Source organism: Pristis pectinata, chromosome 8 (genome assembly GCF_009764475.1).
Source record: "Pristis pectinata isolate sPriPec2 chromosome 8, sPriPec2.1.pri, whole genome shotgun sequence".
Lineage (NCBI taxonomy): Eukaryota > Metazoa > Chordata > Chondrichthyes > Rhinopristiformes > Pristidae > Pristis > Pristis pectinata.
Genome location: NC_067412.1, coordinates 9,460,109 through 9,480,334, shown reverse-complemented (window position 1 = coordinate 9,480,334; position 20,226 = coordinate 9,460,109). Strand labels below are relative to the sequence as shown.

Sequence of the window (20,226 nt, the reverse complement as noted above, 5' to 3'; positions counted from 1 at the left end):
CTCATTCTCATGAACCTCCTCTGGACCCTCTCCAGGGCCAGCACATCCTTCCTCAGATATGGAGCCCAAAATTGCTCACAATATTCGAAATGTGGTCTGACCAACGCCTTATAAAGCCTCAGCAGTACATCCTTGTTTTTTTTCATTCTTATCCTCTCAAAATGAATTGCCTTAATATCTAAAAATATTTTGGATATGCTCTGCTGAGCCTCCATGATCCCCTCAGGTAGTGAACTGCAAAGATTCACCTCTCCCTGTGTGAAGAAATTTCTTCCCATCTCAGTCCTGAATGGCTGACCCCTTATTTCTCTCCCACAGCCATATGTTTCCCCGCCCCCCCCCCCCCCCACATCTGAAGGAGTTAATGTTTTTAATTCTTTGAACTTTGCTGTATCCTCTCCCAGATGGCTGTTACCAGCGTGTGAACCTTGTGGTTGTCAGCAAAGTATTTCACCACGGTGAGGTCTGGTCCATACCTCAGTTACTGTCTAAACTACTTATGCTGCCAACAGCAGACATGTCTATATCGTTACCTTTGTAATCTTCAATCCTACAGGTCTCTGAGATTTTTGTTCCTACAATTCTGGCTCTTGTGTAGCACGTAATTTTCTTTGCTTCACCACCAGAGTCGTGCTCTTGGCAGTTTAAGGTCTAGAACTCCCTTCTTGTTTCTGTTTGTCTTTCTCCATTTCCTTCTTGGAATCTTTTTTAAACCAGGTTTTAGTCATCATTCCTAATCTCTTTGAGGCTTGGTGCCAAATTTTGTCTAGTATTCTTGCCAGCCTTGGGATATTGTACATTAAAGGAGGCCATATCAATTACTTTGCTATTGTTTTAACTGGTGACCAGGAATGAGATTCCTATCCAAGTTCAGCTTCACGACCCTGGGACCCCATCATTTACTGGCTCAGAGCAACGTAAGACAAATAATAGTGACTGTTAGAGATGGCTGAGGTGAAAGTAGCAATGCAACAGTTAGACACGCAGTAATTTATAAATATACACGTTACAAAATGAAAAATAATCACACATTATTGTTAGAAAATGGAGAACTGATGAGTTATTGAGGGGCTTGACTTTATGAGCTGCCAGAGGAAGTGGTTGAGGCAGGTACAATAACAACATTTAAAAGACAGTTGGACAGGTACATGGATAGGAAAGGTCTAGAGGGATGTGGGCCAAAGGCTATTGGATGGGTATCTTGCTCAGCATGAACTACTTGGGCTGAAGGGCCTGTTTTCGTGCTGTATGACTGTAAGACCACATTCCATTTCTGTGGTGTCATAGACAGAACTGTCCAGCTACGCCTCCCTTACCAGCACTGAGGTACTTTGAGCAGGATACACAGGCTCATTGTCTTTGTTCAGAGACAGAGAACAAGGTATCTGGTTTGCATCAGGGGGAGACCCAAGGGCAGTTTATCAGCTGCCATTGAGGTGGTAGAACTGTCTCCTGTTCTTTGTAAGACTCCTGGTTAGGTATGCATATATGTAATCAACTGTTAATATTATAGGCCTGTAATAAAATGGGAAGTACTGGAGAAGGACATAATAATAAGTGATCTTTTTCCCTTCATTCTGTGGAGTTTGTTGCCTGAGATTTTCATTAACTCTCTCCCCACTGGTGATATAAATAATAATAAACCTTAGAGGATGGGACCCGGGTCCATTCTAACTTTCTCTGACAGTGACGCAAATATTCCTTCTCTGCATAGTTTCATTGGTAATGCAGCTGAATCCTTGGGAGTGTTACTAAACCAGAATATCTAATGTTCAACTTCAATGATAATTAACACCATAACACCTAGGAAATTAATTTCTGTGCTTTTTCTGGATGTATTTCTGGTATATTTGTCCATCAACAAACCCAGTAATGTGTGATGATATATCTCAAGAAAATTTAATTAAAGATCCAATGAAGTTAATTTAGTTCAGAACAATGTGTGGGCTGGGCTGTACTTTGACAGTTGTGAAGACATAAAGAAAAGATCACCAGTTAGCTTGATGAACTTATTTTTATTCCAGACAAGAATGCAAAAGAATTTGAACCAAGTTGTTAAATGCTGAATGAAATGTCACTTAAATTTGATGTTGATTATAGAAACAAAGTTCAGGCACAAATGTCATAGAGTGCTACACAGGAATAAACTCTCAGAATACTGCCCATTCTTTTAAAAAAAACATTTGTTGGTAGTTTCTGGGATCTGGTCATCCCTGGAAGGACCAGCATTTATTGTCCATCCCTAATTGCCCTTGACAATGTGGAGGTAAGATGCCTTCTTGATCCGCTGCACCACAGTACAGATAGGTGGAGAATTTAGGCCAATTGACGTGCATCTCGGAGGGGAACATCCCAGTGATGGTGTTTCCATCTTCCTGAAACCCTTGCAGAAGAGGTTGTAGGTGTTGCCCAGGTGGGTAACCACAGTGCATTTTGCAAATAGTACGTGTTGTAGCTACTGGGTGCGGTGGTGGAAGGAATGAATCCTTGGAGTCTTGTATGAGATACCAATCAAGTGGGCTGCCTTGTCCTTTGTCCTTGTTGAGCTTCTCAAAAGTTGGTGGAGCTACAATCATCCATACAAATGGAAAGTATTCCAACACTCTCCTGACTTGTGCCTTGTAGATGACGGAAAGGCTTTGCCACGAGTTGTTTGCCATAGGAACCCCAGGCTCTGATCTGCTCTTGTTACTGCAATATTTGCTTCGCTGTCCAGATGTGATTTTGGTCAGTGGTGGGGGACTTGGTTATGATCATACCATTGTCAAGAGTAGGGGGTTAAACTCTCTTGTTGGAGGTCGTTGTTTCCCACTTCTGGGATACAAATGTTACTTGCCACTTACCTGCCTCTGCCTGTAGATTGTCTTGCTGTATGCTTCCCTTGCTGAGGAGTTGTGAATGGATTTGAACGTTGGATCTTTTCATTTGCCTAAGCATGTGATTCAGGCTTGTGGGAGCCAGAGAGGGTGGCATGGAGAAATATACCTGAGCTGTGTCGTTCCTGGAAGGTTTAATTGTACCCATTCCTTGCCCTTAATTATGTTCTTCCTACCAGGGCCCTCAGTTTTATAAACTATGATTAATTCTGCCCACAGCCTCCCAGTCTGAAGAAAATAATCCCTACCCTGGCCTAAACTACACTTCTCTAGCCTTAACAGGAACCTCATAAATATCCTTCATCCTCTCTGTGGGTACCAATCCTTCCCTTAATGAGACCTAGGTAGCTGTGGCCTCAACAGTTCGAACCTGACCTGTCTGATACTCTGTGCCTAGGCTAATAAAGAAAGATCTCCTGTGTACCTTCTTAACCATATTTGCTCTCTGCAATGCTGCCTTCAGTGATTCGTGGACGTCGCCACGAGATCTTTCTGTTCCTCTACACTCTCAGTGTCCTATCATTCTTTACCTTGTTTGCTTTCATCTAGTATTCCTCCACGCTGAATTCCATTTGCCATTTTACTGCAGATTAAAGCTTTCTTCTCTGTCAACCACACAGCCCATTTTTGAAGCGCAAACAGTTGTTTGCATAACTAATACATCAGGACTAAATCCAAGGAAAAGAGTATATCTCTCTGAGTATATCTCTTTTTCCCATTCAACACAATTATCTTTGCTTTGCTCTCTTCTGTATTCAAAGGACACCTGCTGAGCTGCCAATCCCACAGGGAACTGAAGGATGGGAAGAATTCCATTAGTCTACCAAGCACAGGCCTGGATTTCAAAGCAACCTCTGGTATACTGCTACATGGCCTCAATGAAAGGCCTGACAAAGAATATTTCTCATAATTTACATTCTGTCCACACTGCTTTCACAGTTGTCTCTCATTTTAGCAGTCAAGAATTCAAGCTTCTTCAACAATTATAGCAGCTGTTATACTGCAAGTCATAATTTGATTTGGTAAACTATAACCAAGTGGATAACGGTGTAGGTATTACGATATTTGTGCTTTGAACCAGTCTTCAGAATTAATTCAACAATGTTGTTTCAGTTCCACTAGCTACAGAAGAATTGAAGATTGAGATTGGTTCAGAGCAGGAATAAACTCCAGAATAGTTGAGCAAATGATCTATTTCCTAGTTTCACAGAGTCTATCAGTGCTAGCTCCAGGCTAAAGCAAGGTAATGGTCCAACATCAATTAGGCAATCCAATTTTGAATTGCTCTGACTTTTTTCATACTTGCTAAACAATTGATAGACCCTTTAGTTTTTTTCTGGTATTTTACCTTTTCGCAACCCCCTTTATTGAAAGGTAGATATTGTGCCCACAGATTAATTTACTACGCAAGCTCCATCTTTCAAATGTTCCAATCAATGCTCAAAAGTAGAGACACAGGAGACTGCAGATGCTGGAAATTGGGAACAACACACAAAGTGCTGGAGGAAATCAATGGGTCAGGCAGCATCTATGGAGGGAAACAGACTGTCAATGTTTCCAGTTGAGACCCTTCATCTGGATTGCACTTGCCTCTTATAGATGCTGCCTCACCTGCAAAAGTTAAGCTATTGAAATGTTCAAGGGTTGATAAAATGTAAGTGGTGCAGCTAGTAGAGACACTGCCTCACAACACCAGCGACCCAGGTTTAATCCTGACCTCGGGTGCTGTCTGTGTGGAGTTTGCACATTTTTCCTGTAAATGCGTGGGTTTCATCCGGGTGCTCCGATCTCCTCCTACGTCCCAAGGATGTGCGGGGTCAGCGGGTTACTTGGCCACTTTGAACTGCCTCCAATGTGTGGATGAGGGGTAGAATCTGTGGGGAGTTGATGGGAATGTGGGGAGAATCAAATAGGTTTAATGTAGAGCAATGAACAAGAACCTGGAGGAACTTGATGGGTCAGGCAGCATCTGTGGATGGAAATGGGCAGTCAGTGTTTTGAGTCAAGACCCTTCATCTAGAGGGGACAGTAGGGGGAGCAGTGAGAGGGTCTCTCAGAACTCCCATTGCTATGTCAATCATTTTCTCTTTTTTTTACTTGCAACATTGAAAAGTGACACAGAGTGGGACTGTATGCAAGAAATCAGTTTGACAGCACGGACCCTTGAATCATTCCCAAAATGTGCTGCTTTTGAGAGCTGATAATGAAGGTCGTAGCTTTCTCCCAGAAGCTCTGATTTCAGCTGCCAGAGGAGGGAGTTTACACTGCACCTCTTATGACAACATTAGCTGAGAACTGATGCCGGGCAAAGGTTAGCGGTGGTAAAGGGAACCACGCCAGGAGCTGCCGAAGCCAATTTCCTGATGGTCACTAATCAACCTAAAAATGTTTGCCTAAGCAATCTAATGTGAGCACAACAGCTTTTACGCACAATCACTGCCTTAAAAAGCATGTGCAAATGGATCCAATTTCTGGGTTAAAGTCTCTTGTGACACACACTTGGATGTTTACCTTGCTGACAGTGCATATGTATTCACAGCAGTAAACCAACTCGAATTGAAGCTCTTGAGGTATTCTGCTTTCACAGCCCTCAGACTAACAATTGAAAATAAAAACAAGTAGGACGTATAAATTTATTTTTGGGTTTATATATTCAGCAGGCAAGTAGACTGGTTCTTCTCGAAAAAGCTGCCTGGAGCATCATTGTCTCTTGCACAGAATGATGTCCTTCCATTCCCAATAGAGTCTCATGAGTGGTATGAGGGAAAACATTTCTGCATAGCCAATTGGTAGGGATTGTCAGATAGTGGGACAGCCTTTCAGCCCATCGAGTTCAGGTCGACCACTTACACCAATCCTGCACAGGTCCCGTTTCACAGTCCCCCTATTCCTATAAGTGCCTTCTCGGATTCTACCACTCACCTGCATACTAGGGGTAGACTGCAGTGGTCGACTAAAGTGCAGACAACCTGCACGTCTTTTGGGATGTGGGAGGAAACCGGAGCACCCAGAGGAACCCCACGCAACCGCAGGGAGAACGTGCAAATTCCACACAGACAGCAGCAGAGGTCAGGATTGAACTCGTGTCACTGATGCTGTGAGGCAGCGATTCTATTATTTCACTACTATGCCCCAATGGGGAACGCGTCGCTAATGGACTGGAAACGGATTAAACTGTAGCATTCAAGAGGGAGCTGGACAAGTATCCAAAAAGAAAAGCAAGGAAGGGGGACTAGTTTGATTGATCTTACATAGAGCCAGCACAGACTTAAAATGGGCTGAATAGCCTTCTTCCCCGAGGTAACCACTCTTCTGTGATCTCCTGGAGTAGCCTCAGTGCTGCCTCTTTCCTTTGGGAGTGGATTCTGCATTACAATTGGGAGTAATGGATCTGTTGTCCTACCAGGAATACTCTGTTCCAACTGTTGTTGCTGTCTGCGTTCCCACAGCAGAATAGTAGCACTAGCTGTAAATGGGCAGGCAGCAAATCATTATCAGTCGTATGGAATGGCAATGATTTCCCTCATTTATCCCTTGGGGTGACTTATTTGGGAATGAAGTGTGTACAGTACGCATATTTAGCGATACCTCTCTTCTATCATGCCAGTCATGGTACTGGTGGAATTTCCAGCCAGCAAAATTATAGCAAGAACCAGTAAGAACTTACTCTTTCTCAGTGAGAACTATTTCTAGGTTAAAAATAGAACAAAACAAACTTTGAAACCACTTAAGATGGCATGGGAAAGCGATATATATAATTGAAGATGAAAAAAGGAATACTTTTGAGTGTTGTTGCTATTATAATATGGCTATTCTGCAGCCATTTTATCTCAAATACAGCAATAAAATAACCACTGATATAAGTGGGGGTTAAACCCAGAGCCTGACTCAAGCAAGGATGTTATCATTGAACCATAACTAACATCTAAATATGGTCAAAAACCTAATGCATCAAACAAACTAGCAGCTAACCCCAGAGGTTAAATGAGGTTCCTTTAAAGCAAAGATCTGTTTACTTAAATCCCAAATGAATTCCCTTCTCGTTTCAGATTTTACAGTTAATTAAAAGCATTATTGTTTGTGTTAAACCTAATGACCTGGAATTGTTTACCTTGGAAATTCAGAAATAATTGACTTTGATTCAGATGGAAGTAATGTTGCATTTAGCACTGCATGTTTCACTGAAAATGGAATTCTGAAATTTTAACAAACTCAGATTGAAAGTTAATGAAAATCGATAAACATCACTGTAAATGTGACTGAACAAGAGTGTTCAAAATACATCTAATTAGGTTAAATCTTACTCATAAAGCAAATTTGTGATAACTGGGGAAATGGCAAAGGTTGGCCATTATTTAAAAAAAAGTAAAGATTACTGAAGTTATCAAGTACAATAGTCTAAGGCACCACCAGCGTTTATGTAGGGACTGCTCAAACAGTACAGAAACTAGTTACGTAGAACAGTACTGTTGCTTTAAATTGCTTAGAAAATGCAGACATAAATCAGCCTAAGCATTCCATGCAATGTTTATGTTCCACTCCAGTCTCCTCCCCTCCTTTTTCATCTACTTCTATCAACAAAACCTTCCATTATCTCATATGTTTTTCTGACTGCCCCTTCGATGCATTTGTACCATTTACCACAACTGCCCTCTTTGAGAGCAAGTTCCGCATCCTTGCCTCTCTCTCTGGGTTAAAGAGTTTTCTCTGAATTCCCAGCCTGATTTGTTGGTGCTTATCCTCGATCCATGGATGTGGTTTACCCCTTCCACCAACTGACGTATAGACTCTGTGTCTACTCTACTAAAACCTTCCATAATATTGTAGATCTTTGCAAGATCTTTCAGTCTCCCCCTTTAGAGAGGAAAGTGATCCAGGACTGGTGGGAATGGGTTGAGAGCTAGCATGGACCAGTGGGCCAAATATCCTCCTATGTCATAAATATAAGAGAGTATGACAAATATATAAGATGGATCAAATGAATTATTAGGATCGGGCAAAGTGTTAAACTCCAAAAGAGTCACAGACTCATAGAGTTGGTTCTTTGGCCCAACTCGTCCATGCTGACTAAGGTAAACACCTGAGCTAGTCCCATTTGCCATGTTTGGCCCATATCCATCTAAGCCTTTCCTATCCATGTCCCTGCCCAAATCTCTTTCAAACATCGTACCTGCCTCTACCACTTCCTCTGGCAACTTTTCCCATATACCAACTACCCTCTTATGTGAAAAAGTTGCCCCTCCGGTCCCTTTTACATCTATTGTCTCTCACCTTAAATCTATGCCATCTTCCAGCATCATATTTGTATATTTTGCCCCCTCTCTGTTGCCTCTTTTCATAATCTGACGACCAAAACTGTGCATAGTGCTCCCCAGGTTTCTCTAAACATAGTTCTGCACAAGTATAACTACTCTACCTTGCAATTCTGTCCATCTGGACATAAACCCTAGAACATAGAACATTACAGCACAGTACAGGCCCTTCAGCCCACGATGTGCCAACATTTTATCCTACTCTAAGATCTATCTCACCCTTCCCTCCCTAGAGAGACGAGACTGCAGATGCTGGAATTTGGAGCAAAAAACACAGTAGGTCGAGCACCATCTGTGCTTGACAATTCCAACCCCCCCCCCCCCCCCCCCCCCCCCCCCACCAACAGATGATGCTCGATCCACTGTGTTCCTCCAGCAGATTGGTTTTTTGCTCTAGATTCATTCACCCTTGTGGTTGGTTACCTTGTTATGGCCACGTTGATCACAGATTTATTCCTCAATCCCATTTAGGTGCGTACTTCAAAAGTAATATGTGAGCTGCTTATTTTGTCTTACCAAAGTCCTTCGCTTATGCCCTGAACTTCATTTGACAATGAAGACCAAATGTGCAATCTGGCCAAATGTACAGTCTTTGTTCATTGAAAGTAAAACTGCTTTTGATACCTAAATATTTTAAGAATATAGAAAAGGACAGAATACAAAGGAATGTGGAAACCACACAACCTATTCCTTCCACTGACCGCATAGAATTAGTTCTAAAGTATTTATTTAACTTGCAACATGTACAATTAACCTGTGTCCGGTTGCATTACTAGATATGATGTCTCCTTCATCCTCAGGAAACATTTTGTTCCATAATGTATTTTCTTCTCTTTATTGTATTATTTGTTCTGGTCAGCATGCTATAAGAAGGATGTGATTAAGCTGGAGAAGGTGTAGAAAAAAAATCATGGATGTTGCCGGGAATGGAGGGCTTGAGTTATTAGGAGAGATTGGATAAGCTGGGACGGTTTTCCCTGGAGTGCAGGAGGCTGACAAGTGACCCTATAGACGTTTATCAAATCATGAGGGGCATTGGTAAGGTGGATGATCAGTCTTTTTCTCATGGTAGTGGAGTCTAAAACTAGAGGGCATAGGTTTAAAGTGAGAGGGAAAAGATTTAAAAGGGGACATGAGTGGCAAGTTTTTCCACTCAGAGGGTGATGGGTATATGGAACAAGCTGCCAGGGGAAGTGGTTGAGGCGGGTACACTTACAATGTTTGAAAGACATTTGGACAGGTACAAGGTTTAGAGGGATATGGGCCAAGTGCAGGCAAGTGGCAAATGGGATGGGCTCAGGTGGCACCTTGGCATGAATGAGATGGGCTGAAGGGCCTGTTTCCATGCTGTATGACTCTATTGGGGTTAACACTTTGCCTGATCCGAATAATTCATTTGGTCCATCTTATGTAAACAAATGGTAAATTATCATCATGTGTCATATGTAGTCAAACTACCATGTGTGCGGAAAAATTACTTTTGAACATTAGGCCTTGCCTGAGGCATTTTAACCATATATGATAGTCTATTCCCCAGTCATTTCAGTTGCTGAAATTTTGACTTTGTAGTGCAGCGGTGAGCTCTGTGTGCAGAATCACCAGTGATTTCAAAACTAGGAGGATAACCTCACTATTTTGTTTGATGTTGAATTTTCAAATACATCCCAATATCTTTTTTGCTTTACTCACTGCCATTAGAACTATTCATCTTGCAGTAGCTTTAATTTATCATCAACCCCTTCACCCCCTACCACCCCACATCTCTTTCAGTTATCAAGCACTTTATTCCATTTAAGTAACTTTCCAGTCCTGAGTGCTTTATATTCCCACATGAAGCATTCTGCATTTCTCTAGAATTAATTGTATCTGCCGCCATTCTGCTCAATTCCTGTAGCTTATTATATTCACCTTTGCGATCTACTTTCATTAGCTTTGTATCAATCTGCAATTTTAACCTTTTTATTTGAACCTTTAGCTCATTTGTGAAATTAAACAAAAAAAATTAAGTGGATCTTTTTTCTGGTTGACAAAGAGTTGATCTCCACAGGGATTGGTACTGACTCCTAACTTTTTTTCCGCAATTTCTCTAAATGACCAGGATGAAGGTACCAAATTTGCTGATGACACAGCTTGGTAAGGAAATAAATTGTGAAGAGAACACAAGGTTATAAAGAGAGAGAGAGAGAGACAGGTTAAATGGGTGGCAAAAATCTAGCAGAGTGTAAGGTGAGGAAAATGTGAAATTGTCCATTTTGCCAAGAAAAATAAAAAGGAAACGTCTTATCTAAATGATGAAACATAGCAGAGCACTTAGATGCAGAGGGATCTGGGTGCCAATCGAATCTGGCTTGTACACAGGTACAGCAAGTAATTAGGAATGTTACCACTTATTGAGAATGGTACTGAATAGAAAAGTAGGAAAGTGATGCTTCAGTGGTATCGGATATTTTGTAGGAGCACTTAGTGCTGTATTTGTTTAAGGGTGTTAACGTATTGGGAGCAGTTCAGACAAATCTTGTGAGGGAGGGTTGGGCAGGCTAGGTTTGTATCCACTGGAGTTTAGAAGAGTGAGAGATGATGATTCAAACATACAAGATCCCGAGTTCTTGACAGTGTGAATGTGAAGAGAATGTTTCGTCATGTGGGAGAATCGAGAATTAGAGGTCAGTGATTAATAATAAGGGGTCACCCATTTTATAGAGAGAAGAGGCAGAAAAAATGACTTGGTGAGTTTTTAGAACTCTCTTCCTCATAAGGTGATAGAAGCAGAGCTTCCTAAGGCAAAGGAATGCATGGCGGTGAAAGGTTATTCTGCAGGGGCCAACAAGAATGCTGAGTTGTGGTAACAGTCACATCTGCCACGATCTTATTGAGTGCTAGAGCAGGCTCGAAGGAAGCAAGTGGCCTACTCCTGCTCCTAATTTGTATGTTTGAATGCCTCAATACGTAACGTTCTTCAGGCTGATGATAAGCCCCGTTCTGCCAACCAACGATGTATCAATTGTGAAATACTTTCCCCTCCCTCCCTTCATTATTTTCAGTGCGAGTCTTTCAAGAGGACCTGTTTCAAAAGGCTCTCTGATATTCAAATACACTTACATACATTGCCTTGGCCCTTACAAATAGTCACAAGGCAGGAATGAGATGGAGTGTTGTCTCTCGCCTCGATGTGTGCAACGCCACCAACAGTTGAAAAGCTTGGCACCATCCAGGACAAAGCTGCCCTCTTCATTGGCACCACTTTCAAAGTTCCTTCCTCCTCCACCCGTTCACTGTGACCGCAGTGGGGACCCCTGCTTGTTCAACAGCATCTCCCAAACTCATAACCTCTACCTCCAGGGAGGACTAGGGCAGTGGTCGCAAGGGTACAGTTCTGATCGCTCTATTATAGGAAGGATATCATTAAACCAGTGTGGCGTGGTAGTGTAGCGGTTAGCATAACGGTTTTACAGCATTGGTGATCTGGGTTCAATTCCCGCCACTGTTTGTAAGGAGTTTGTACCTTCCCCCTGTGTCTGCATGGGTCTCCTCCGGGTTCTCTGGTTTCCTCCCACATTCCAAAGACATACGGGTTAGGAGGTTAACATGGGTGTAATTGGGCAGTGCAGGCTCTTTGGGCTGGAAGGGCCTGTTACTGTGCTGTATAAATAAAGTTTAATAAAGTTTAAACTGGAAACAGTGCAAAAAAGATTTACGAGGATGTTACTGGGACTGGAGGGTTTGAGTTATAAGGAGAGACTGGATAGGCTAGGACATTTTTTTCCCCGGAGCACAGAAAGCTGAGGGGTAACCTGAAAGAGGGATATAAAATCATGAGGGGCATAGATAGAGTGAATGGTCACAGTCTTCTCCTCAGGGTAGGGGAATGCAAAACTAGAGGACATTTGGACAGGTACATGGATAGACAAGATTTAGAAGCATATGGGCCAAACGCAGGCAAATGGGACTAGTTCAGTTCGGCAACTTGGTCAGCATGGACAAGTTGGGACAAACAGCCTGCTTTTCGTGCTGTATAACTCTATGACTCTATAACCACCTGCAGTTTAGGGTCGGCTATCAACTTGGCAACGCATCAATTTTCCTTCATTATCACTGGGACTAAAATCTTTAACTGTTGTGAAGAACTGTGTCGTCTTCACAACTTACTTCTGTATTCAAGAATACTCTGGGAGTGTAGCTACCAGAAAAACTATGGCACTCCACTGCCTTCTCAAGGGGAATTAACAATGGGCAATAAATTCTGCCCCAGCCAGTGCTGCCCAGATCCTGAATGATCATTAAAAACCTGAATATCATACAGTCCCATTTCTGCAATGTCTATTAGATCAAATCTATTTGTGCCAATCATTCATCTTTTGATCGTTACAAATACATTGGATGTTCAGTTAGACCACCATGCATTTACAGTTTTTCTCTGATTTGACTGATGCTGTTAAACCGGCCCCTTCATGGTATTGTTCTGTGGCCTCAATTCTTCCCTTCGATGTACAAGCTTTCCCGTGTCCAGGCACTTTTTGTTAGCTTCAAGCTCTGTCTACAGCTTTGGTTGTTCGATTCACCAATGACAATGATCCCATCCCAGCAGAACAGCCTCTCTTTCTCCAGTGCTGGTGGCATTGCCTGTGAATCAAAATACTGTTATATCACATCTTTTTTGAACTACACATCCAGCTCTCTGATCTTTTTGACCATATCCCAAGTGGCATGTGGCTCAGGTAGTAATTCAGGGGAGTTTGCCTTTTGAGTATTTTTTCAGTAATTTACCCCTCTGGTCCTAAAACTCCCTCAGTAGTACTTCATTTATAGTTGTACCTATGTCATTGATCTTTCCCTATCCCGTTCCAATAGCGACAAGATATTTAGTAATGTTTAGAACATAGAACATAGGACATAGAACTGTACAGCACAGGAACAGGCCCTTCAGCCCACGATATCTGTGCTGACACGATACCGAATTAAACTAAATCTCTTCCCCCTGTACATGATCCATATCCCTCCGTTCCCTGTGTATTTATGCGTCTAACTAACAGCTTCTTAAACACCACTTTCATATCTGCTTCCACCACCACCCCGGCAGCCTGTTCCAGACACCTACCACTAGCGGTTAGCATAATGCATTACAGCGCCAGCGACCCAGGTTCAATTCCAGCCGCTGTCTGTAAGGAGTTTGTACGTTCTCCTCATGTCTGCGTGGGTTTCCTCCGGGTGCTCCGGTTTCTTCCCACATTCCAAAGACGTACGGGTTAGGAGATTGTGGACATGCTATGTTGGCGCCAGATTTGTGGCGACACTTGTGGGCTGTCCCCAGAACACCCGATGCAAAAGATGTATTTCGCTGTGTGTTTTGATGTACATGTGACCAATAAAGATATCTTATCTTCTTATCTTCTAAAAAAAAACTCGCCCCGCATATCTCCTTTAAACTTTCCCCCTCTCACCTTAAATGCATATCCTCTAGTACTTGACATTTCTACCTTGGGAGAAAGATTCTGACTGTCTACCCTATTGATGCCTCTTATAATTTTATAAACTTCCAACTTTTAAGAAGCTTTTAGACACATGTTCAGGCAGAGAATGGAGGGATATAGACCATATGCAGGCAGATGTGTAGTTTAAATTGGCATCATGGTCATTACAAACTTGGTGGTTCGAAGGGCCTGTTCCTGTGCTGTAGTCTTCTATGTTCTAATGCTGGAATCTCGCAGTTGTGTATTCCCTGTGTTATTTAAGCCACTTATTTAGAGAACAAGCTTGATGGTCATACTCATGAACTACTAACCCACCTTATTTTTGCTGTTCTCGAGCTGCTCGTACACCCCGTTATGCCTTCACTCCACTCTTGCTCTGTCTCTCTGTCATCGTGTCACCCTCTCTGACCCTACCTCTCGTTCCCTTTAACCCAATTCCACTCTCACTCAACAAACAATCTGCCGGAGGAACTCAGCAGGTCGAGCAGCATCTGTGGGAGGAAACGAATTGTCGACGCTTCAGGTCCTGATGCAGGGTTTTGACCCGAAACGTTGACAATTCTTTTCCTCCCACAGATGCTGCCCGACCCGCTGAGTTCCTCCAGCAGACTGTTTGTTGCTCCAGATTCCAGTGTCTGCGGTCTCTTGAGTCCCCAGTCTCATTCAACTACCCCTGCCCAAGTTTTACCTCCTCTTCTCCATCACCCTCTCACACTTTCACACCTTTGAATATGCATTTGTTTAGCTCTCATGCACTCTTTATATCCCCACTCTCCTCTCACTCAGTTCCTTAAATGGAATGCTTCTAAATGACAGTACCGGATGTTCATATTGGGGTTGATGCAGTACTATTTTAAACATGTACATTTTCTCTGAGTTCAAACACTATATTTCACATGGAGAAATGTAAATTTCTGCTGACTAGGTTTGCTGAATATTCAACAGTTTTATTATATAATTACACACACTGATAAGTAATTAGTGACCACCTGCAGGGTGCCATAATTCAACTTGATTTGTTAAATAGTATTTGTGAAAGTTCAGAAGATACGTTTCCTGTGGTTCTTAGACATTTTACAAAGCAGCGGGAGAGAGGGCCGCTCAAAGAAGAGGCAAGAGCCTGTAGGTATTCAGGGTTAGTTCAGTTCGGCAGAAGTTGGGAGGATGTTACTGCACAGCTATCTTACTACTTTTGGCAAAATCATTGCATCCATCAGTGGTTTCCACAATCACTTTCTCTGCTGGTGATTCCAAAACGATCAGTTTAGTTGCTGTTTTTCCCTTAACTGAAGTTGGCAGCACTGGTTCAACTTAATCTCCTGGTGGCTGTTAATAAAGTAGAAAGTCAATGACAACCAATATTTGCTGTGACTTAAAAATAACCTGTGCTTTCACTCTCCTGAACTCCTTGCTAGTGCTGACAGAAGCAGCCTGAATGCAGAAGTATGTCTACAGCTTTTCAAACATTCAGGTGTCAATGTCACCCATTAGGGATTAGGAACACGACAGCAGATCCAATAAATAAACAACACACAATATGCTGTGGATATCTGAAGTGTCTTTTTAGCAAGAGCTGAAACCAGAATGCAAGCACCTGCTGTCACAGCTGCTATGGTATGCTGCACACGGTATCGCCCGCTATAACTGTTTGACGTTTTTTTATCAGCGTCCCTTATTTTTTTGTTGAATATGCTGTAACCTAAGGGTTTTGCAGTTCTTTATGTGTGAGATGGGTTCCCTCTAAAACTGAGTCAGGGGAGATCCACCTTGCACCACATTATTGGCAAAAGGAGTTGGTTGAGAAAGAAAAGACTTCACTTCATAGATTGGAAAGTGGTGCTGGCTTGAGTAGTGAGTTTGTGTAGAACTGGAGTTCTGTGGCCCAAGGTTGTGGTTTAATAATGTGTGTGATGGAAGAAGCTGTACTTCTGAAGGGTATATATGTCTGTGGGTCTTAAATGTCTTCTGTTTCCAATTTAAAGAATGCCAGCAGAATTAACTTTGAGATCTTGCCTCATCTCCCTTTACCGGTATCTTCTGCTTATATTTTGAGTTTCCAGGGCTCTTTATTCCCTCTTTCTTTAAGTGTGCTGCTTGAGGCTTTTCTTACGCCATGTCGTACATCAGCTTAAGTGAAGACGGTAAAGGTTATAGTCAATTGATCAAGCTATGCTTGCATGTACATTGAGTGCTATGTAAAACAATAACAGCAGATTAAGCATTTGTATATTTAACTGGAACTTGCAATGTAGACAAGCAATACAGTAAGTCTACTGCCTTAATTCAGTTGGATCTTAAGAGAAACGTTGAATACAGCTGCTAGTACGCCCACCAACTTTGGATTCTTGAATATTAACCTGAAATTGTTCAGTCTATAAGGAATAGTGCAGTGTACTGATTGAACTATCTTGCAGTGTGCTTAATGCCTGTTTGTGTTGCCTGAATCTTGTTATTACATTCATTTGAGGAAATGGTCAGCTTCACTGTCCTACTTATTTTTCCCTAAATGTGGAGGTGGTTGTGGTTTAGATTCAGACTGAAGAAACACATTGAAGACTCTTAGAGTTCATCTTACTATCAATGTCAAGAAAGCACCATTTTCTGACTGAGCTGACGGTTTTCAATAATTCAACATTAACTCCCCCTTTTCTTGCATTTTATTGGGTTCTCAGTTGCTTCCCAATGTGAAACTGTTGACAAATTGAACCGTTACCTCATTAAAAATGGAAAGTTGAATGGTGTAGTTTAAATAACACTTACTTTAATGAACCACTAATTGTATTTGGAGACAAGTTCATTTTTTTCATTGCTGTGTTTTTTTGTTCAGTGTCCTACTCAGTGACACATCTATAAATTAGGTGCATTTGTAGAGCAGATTGTAATTCCCTGGAAAAGGATCGTCTCTCCCTGTTAGCAAGCCACATTTGAGAAATTGAGTCATAGAGTTGTACAGCATGGAAACAGGCCCTTCGGCCCAATTTGTCCATGCCAATCATGTTGTCCACCAACCTTGTCCCATCGGCCCATATTTGGCCAATATCCCTCTAAACCCCTCCTATCCATGGACTTATCCAAATGTCTTTTAATTTATTCCAAGTTTATTCAAACGATTTCAGAAAATTTGTGACAATTAGTTCAAAAGTAACAATTTGCACGAGGTTAATTTCTCTTACCTTTCTTGGTCATTGGTTAGATAAGATAGTTGACTGTCAATTTGTTGTGTGTTGTTAAAATTGCTTCAATGCATCAAGATCAGAGCATTCACCAGTGTTTACATTCTGCTCACTTCATTCCTCCACTGTGTCAGGATGGTATTCACTGGGCCCAATCTCATTTCTTCCGCTGGACTTGCCCCTTCTTCACAAAGAACACCTGCTACAATTAGCATGTCACATGTACCGCGATACAGTGAAAAGCTTTTGTTTGCATGCCTTTCAGACAGATCATGCCATACATAAGTGCACTGAGGTAGTAAAAAGAAAAACAATGCAGGATATAGTGTTGCAGTTATAGAGAAAGTGCAGCACAGGTAGACAAATAAAGTGTAAGGGCCACAACAAAGTGGATTGGGAGATCGAGTTCATCTTTTAGCGTAGGAGAGATCTGTTCAAGAGTCTGATAACAGCGGGATAGAAGCTGTCCTTGAGTCTGCTGGTTTGTGCTCTCAAGCTTTTGTATCTTCTGCCCAATGGGAGAGGGGAGAAGAGGGCATGACCAGGGTGGGAGGGGTCCTTGATGATGTCGGCTGCTTTCCCAAGACAGCAGGAAGTGTTGACAGAGTCAATGGAGAGGAGGATGGTTTGCGTGATGGACTGGGCTGCATTCACAACTCTGCAATTTCTTGGCAGTTTTGGGCAGTTGCCATATCAATCTGTGATGCATCCCGATAGGATGCTTTCTATGGTGCATCTGTAAAAATTGGTAAGAGTCATCAGGGACATGCCATATTTCCTTAGCCTTCTGAGGAAGCAAAGGCGTTGGTGTGCTTTCTTGGCTGTACCATTGCCTCAGGTCAAAGAAGAAAATGCATTATAGAAACAATACTTTTTATGGTAATTTTTCAATTGATTGACTGTTTTATAGACTCCCTTCCTAATATGTAGCTGACTGCCTCACACTCAACACATACCAAAGAAATAAAAGAGACCCATTTTTTTTTAGCATGTGTTACCCATTTTTTCAGCATGTGTTTCCCTCTGGGAATTCCTTTTTAAGTCATTTTCCTGGAAGAGCAGGACGAATATTGCAGGAAATTTAGCTGACGAAGTATAACAGGAGAAATAAAATCTGAAAATGTGAGAAACACTCAACTGGTCAGGCAGCATCTGATGAAAGAAAACCTTTCCTAGTTCCTCGACAATGGGTCTGTGACCTGAAATGTTAATTCTGTTTCTCTTTCCACAGATGCTGCCTGACCTGCTGAGTATTTTAAGCATTATCTGTTTTTATTTCAGATTTCCAGCATCCGCTGTTTATTGATTTTTCAGTTTATAATGGAAGAAGGTTTGGCCCCTGTAAACGTTACACAGCAGCAAATGTTATCATTGTCTTCCTATCTTCTATATCGGCTCATAAGTGATTGACCTTCACCAAATGCGCATAGACTGCTGTTACTGTTACTTATGTAGTCATGTCTCACCATTTGTAATGCACTTTGTTCCTTCAGGAAATGGTTCAGCTGTGACTCTGCAGTAGCCTAGAAAGGGCAGTTTCACCTTTTGTTGTTCCAACACCTTACAGAGTGAAAATCAGTGTGGCTTGCTGTGAGAGAAAAGTTGGTGTAATTGTGCACCACAAAGAGTGATAGATTGTGGCAGGTTATAGACAAGCTGGTGAAACAGACCGAGACATGGCAAATGAAGTTTAATGTGAACGGATGTGAGGTAATTGGTTTGAATTGAACTGGTTTATTATTGTCGCATGTACTGAGAACAATGGAAGAACTTTTGTGTGCCATCCAGGCAGAACATACCATACACAAGTACACTGAGGTGGTAAAAAGAAAAACAATGCAGAATATAGTGCAGCAGCTACAGATAAAGTGCAGTGTAGGTAGACAAATAAAGTGCGAGGGCCACAACAAGGTAGATTGGGAGATGAAGAATTCATCTTTAGCGTATGAGAGATCCATTCAAGAGTCCGACAACAGTGGAGTAGAAGCTGTCCTCAGTGGTATGTGCTTTCAAGCTTTTAGAGCTTCTGCCTGAGTGGAGAGGGGGAAGAGAAAATGACCTGGGTGGGAAGGGTCCTTGATTATGTTTTCCGGAGGCAGCGGGAAGTGTAGACGGAGTCAATGGAAGGGAGGCTGGTTTGCGCAATGGACTGGGATGCATTCACAACTCTGCACAATTTCTTGGCGGTCTTGGGCAGAGCAGATGCCATACCAAACTGTGCCGCATCAGGATAGGATGCTTTCTTTGGTGCATCTGTAAAAATTGGAAAGAGCATTTTGGTAGGAAGAATGAGGAGAGACAATATAGAATAAAGGATTCTGTTCTAAAAGTGATGCAGGAGCAGAGGGACCTCAGGGTATGTGTGCATAGGTCAGTAAAAGCAGTAGTGAAGATTGAGAAAGCAGTTAATAAGGCACATTTCTGGGCTTTGTCAGTGGAGACATCAAATATCAATGCAGGGAAGTTATGCTGAACCTTTTATAAACACTGCTCTGGCCTTAACTGGATATAGCATTCAGTTCTGGTGACCGCATCATCGGAAAGATGTGAAGGCATTAGGAATGGTCCAGGAGGGATTTATGAGGACGGTTCCTCACATGAGGACTGAAGCTACAAGGATTGATTAGAGAGGTTGGGTCTGTTTTCTTTGGAAAGAGGAGGCTGAGGTGAGATTTGATGGAAGTATATAAAATGATGAGGCGTTTGGACAGAGAGGTGAGTGGAAGGCTGTTCCCATTGGTGGAGAGGCCAAAGATTAGAAGTTACAGGTGTGAAATAGAGAAGGAATTGAAAGTGACACAGAGTAAAACTTTTTCAGAGCGAGTGATTGGAATCTGGAATGCACTGACTGCAGGTATGGTGAAGGTAGGTTCCATTGTGACCTTCAGGAGAGATATAGTTAAGTGTTTGGTGAAGAAGAATTTGCAAGACGATGGAGAAAGGGACAGGGAATGGTAGAGAACCAGCATAGACATGATGGACTGAATGGCCTCTTTCTATACAATAAGCATTCACTGATTCTATGACGTTGGGGCAGAAGGACTCTGCTCAAAGATGTAACTAGATGCACAGAGAATGGACTCCAAGGCAGGACAGTTTAAATGTCCATCAGTCCACCAGGAAACATTAAGTGGCTCCTATCTGGCTTGAACTCACATCACAAGCTAATGGTCCCCGACTGGTAATGTGATCATAAAAAGAGAAAACAGAACAAGGAAAAGTGCTGGAATCATTTGTCAAAAATGTGTATTAATCACTTCATGTTTCATAAATATATGCATCATGGAGCATTTAATAAAAAATTGCAGATTTGTGTTGCATTATTAAATATCTTTGCCCTCATCCAACAATATTGTACAAAATTGAATAGGAAAATGATCACTGTATATTACCTTGA

General features: G+C 42.0%; 1 protein-coding gene across 1 annotated transcript in view; it reads left to right on the top strand.

Annotated features, from left to right (window-relative positions):
* The window catches only part of cacna1ha (calcium channel, voltage-dependent, T type, alpha 1H subunit a), a 257,588-nt gene that overhangs the window by 57,978 nt on the left and 179,384 nt on the right, over positions 1-20,226 (top strand). The gene's annotated exons all lie outside the window — the stretch shown is intronic.